We start from the raw sequence: 3639 nt of genomic DNA on the forward strand, positions 1-3639 counted from the left end.
AGCAGGAGACCAATGGGATACAGACCCCAAATTCTCATGAAAAGACCATACCTAATGGTATGACTGCGACTAGAGGAATCCCAGAGACAATGCTCCCCAGAACTTCTGATGGCACAGGACAGGAACCATCCCCGAAGACAAATCATCAGGCATGAAAAGGACTGGTCAGTGGGGGGGAGAGAGATGCTGATGAAGAGTGAGCTAATTAAATCAGGTGAACACTGGAGAGTGTGTTGGCAACTCTTGACTGGAGGGGGGATGGGAAGATAGAGAGAGAAGGAAGATGGCAAAATTGGCACGAAACGAGAGACTGTAAGGGCTGACTCAATAGGGGGAGAGCAAGTGGGAGAAGGGAGTAAGATGTATGTAAACCTACATGTGACAGACTGATTGGAATGGTAAATGTTCACTTGAAGCTTAATAAAAATAAATTAAAAAAAAAAAAAGAAGATGGAAGGAATACACAGAATCATTATACCAAAAAGAATTAGTCAATGTTCAACCATTTCAAGAGGTGGCATATGAACAGGGACTGATGGTACTGAAAGAAGAAGTCCAAGCTTCTCTGAAGGCATTGGGAAAAGAAAAAGGCTCCATGAGTTGGTGGAATATCAATTGAGATGTTTCACGAAACAGATGCAGTGCTGGAGGTGCTGACTCTTGTATGCCAAGAAATATGGAAGACAGCTTCCTGGCCAACTGTCTGGAAGAGATCCATATTTATGACTACTCCCAAGAAAGGTGATCCAACCGAAGGTGGAAATTATAGAACAATATCATTAATATCTGTGGCTGAAAGCAGAGAATACCAGAAGGATGTTTACCTGTATTTTATTGACTATGCAAAGGCATTTGACTGTATGGATCATAACAAATTATGGATAACATTACAAAGAATGGGAATTCCAGAACACATAATTTTGCTCACGAGGAACCTTTACATAGATCAAGAGGCAGTTGTTTGGACAGAACAAGGGGATACTGATTGGTTTAAAGTCAGGAAAGGTGTGTGTCAGGATTGTATTCTTTCACCATACCTGTTCAATCTGTACGCTGAGCAGATAATATGAGAAGCTAGACTGTATGAAGAAGAACAGGGCATCAGGATTGGAGGAAGACTCATTAAGAACCTGCATTATGCAGATGACACAACCTTGCTTGCTGAAAGTGAAGAGGACTTGCTTGAACCACTCACTAATGATAATCAAAGACCACAGCCTTCAGTATGGATTGCACCTCAACATAAAGAAAACAAAAATCCTCACATCTGGACCAATGAGCAATATCATGATAAACGGAGAAATGGTTGAAGTTGTCAAGGATTTCATTTTATTTAGATCCACAATCAACAGCCATGGAAGCAGCAGTCAAGAAATCAAAAGAAGCATTGCATCTGTTAAATCTGCTGCATTGGACCTCTTTAATGTGTTGAAAAACAAAGATGTCACGTTGAAGACTAAGGTGCACCTGACCCAAGCCATGGTGTTTTCAATCGCATCATATAGAAGTGAAAACTGGACAATGAATAAGGAAGACTGAAGAAGAATTGATGCCTTTGAGTTGTGGTGTTGGTGAAGAATATTGAATATACCATGGAGTGCCAAAAGAATGAATAAATCCGTCTTAGAAGAAGTAAAAAAAAATTTTTTTTTTTTTTTTTAGAAGAAGTACAACCAGAAAGCTCCTTAGAAGCAAGGATAGCGAGACTGTGTCTTACATACTTTGGACATGTCGTCAGGAGGGATCAGTCCCTGGAGAAGGACATCATGCTTGGCAGAGTACAGGGTCAGCGGAAAAGAGGAAGACCCTCAACTAGGCGGACTGACACAGAGGCTGCAACAATGAGCTCAAGCATAAGAACGATTGTAAGGGTGGCGCAGGACCAGGCAGTGTTTGGTTGTGTTGTGTATATGGTCGCTAAGAGTTGGAATCGACTCGACAGCACCCAACAACAACTACAACAACATTTTACCCTGTGACTTTGCTATACTCACTTGTTACTTCCAAGAGGTTTTTTTTTTTTTTTTTGCTTTAATCTCTGAGACCTGCTGCGTAAACAATCATAGCATGTCTTAACAAAGAAAATTTTATTTCTTTCCCAATATGCATAACTTTTATTTTCTTGTATTATTGCACTATCTAGGAGTTCCAGTATGATGTTGAATTGGATGGGTGAGATGTACCTCCTTTCCTTGCTCCTAATTTTACTGAGAAAAGTCTCCAGCTTCTCACCACTAAGTGTGATTTTATCTTTGTTTTTCTGTAGATTTTTATCAAGTTGATGTTCTTCATTCCTAGGTTTCCGAGAATTTTTTTTTAATTAACTTTTATTGAGCTTCAAGTGAACTTTTACAAATCAAGTCAGACTGTCACATATAAGTTTATATACATCTTACTCCGTTCTGCCACTTGCTCTCTCCCTAATGAGTCAGCCCTTCCAGTCTCTCCTTTCGTGACAATTTTGCCAGCTTCCAACTCTCTCTATCCTCCCATCCCCCCTCCAGACAGGAGATGCCAACATAGTCTCAAGTGTCCACCTGATATCATTAGCTCACTCTTCATCAGCATCTCTCACCTACCCACTGTCCAGTCCCTTTCATGTCTGATGAGTTGTCTTCGGGAATAGTTCCTGTCCTGGGCCAACAGGTTTGGGGGCCATGACCGCCGGGATTCCTCTAGTCTCAGTCAGACCATTAAGTATGGTGTTTTTGTGAGAATTTGGGGTCTACATCCCACTGATCTCCTGCTGCCTCAGGGGTTCTCTGATGTGCTCCCTGCCAGGGCATTCATTGGTTGTAGCCGGGCACCATCTAGTTCTTCTGGTCTCAGGATGATGTAAGTCTCTAGTTCATGGGGCCCTTTCTGTCTCTTGGGCTCTTAGTTATCGTGTGACCTTGGTGTTCTTCATTCTCCTTTGATCCAGGTGGGTTGAGACCAATTGATGCATCTTAGATGGCCGCTTGTTAGCATTTAAGACCCCAGACGCCACATTTCAAAGTGGGATGCAGAATGTTTTCATAATAGAATTATTTTGCCAATTGACTTAGAAGTCCCCTTAAGGCATAGTCCCCAAACCCCCGCCCTTGCTCCGCTGACCTTTGAAGCATTCAGTTTATCCTGGAAACTTCTTTGCTTTTGGTCCAGTCCAGTCCGGTTGAGCTGACCTTCCATGTATTGAGTATTGTCCTTCCCTTCACCTAAAGCAGTTCTTATCTACTAATTAATCAGTAAAAAACCCTCTCCCACCCTCCCTCCCTCCCCTCCTCGTAACCACAAAAGTATGTGTTCTTCTCAGTTTTTACTATTTCTCAAGATCTTATAATAGTGGTCTTATACAATATTTGTCCTTTTGCCTCTGACTAATTTCGCTCAGCATAATGCCTTCCAGGTTCCTCCATGTTATGAAATGTTTCACAGATTCGTCACTGTTCTTTATCGATGCGTAGTATTCCATTGTGTGAATATACCACAATTTATTTACCCATTCATCCGTTGATGGACACCTTGGTTGCTTCTAGCTTTTTGCTATTGTAAACAGAACTGCAATAAACATGGTGTGTATATATCTGTTTGTGTGAAGGCTCTTATTTCTCTAGGGTATATTCCGAGGAGTGGGATTTCTGGGTTGTATGGTAATTC

This window comes from Elephas maximus, chromosome 3, assembly GCF_024166365.1.
Source record: "Elephas maximus indicus isolate mEleMax1 chromosome 3, mEleMax1 primary haplotype, whole genome shotgun sequence".
NCBI lineage: Eukaryota > Metazoa > Chordata > Mammalia > Proboscidea > Elephantidae > Elephas > Elephas maximus.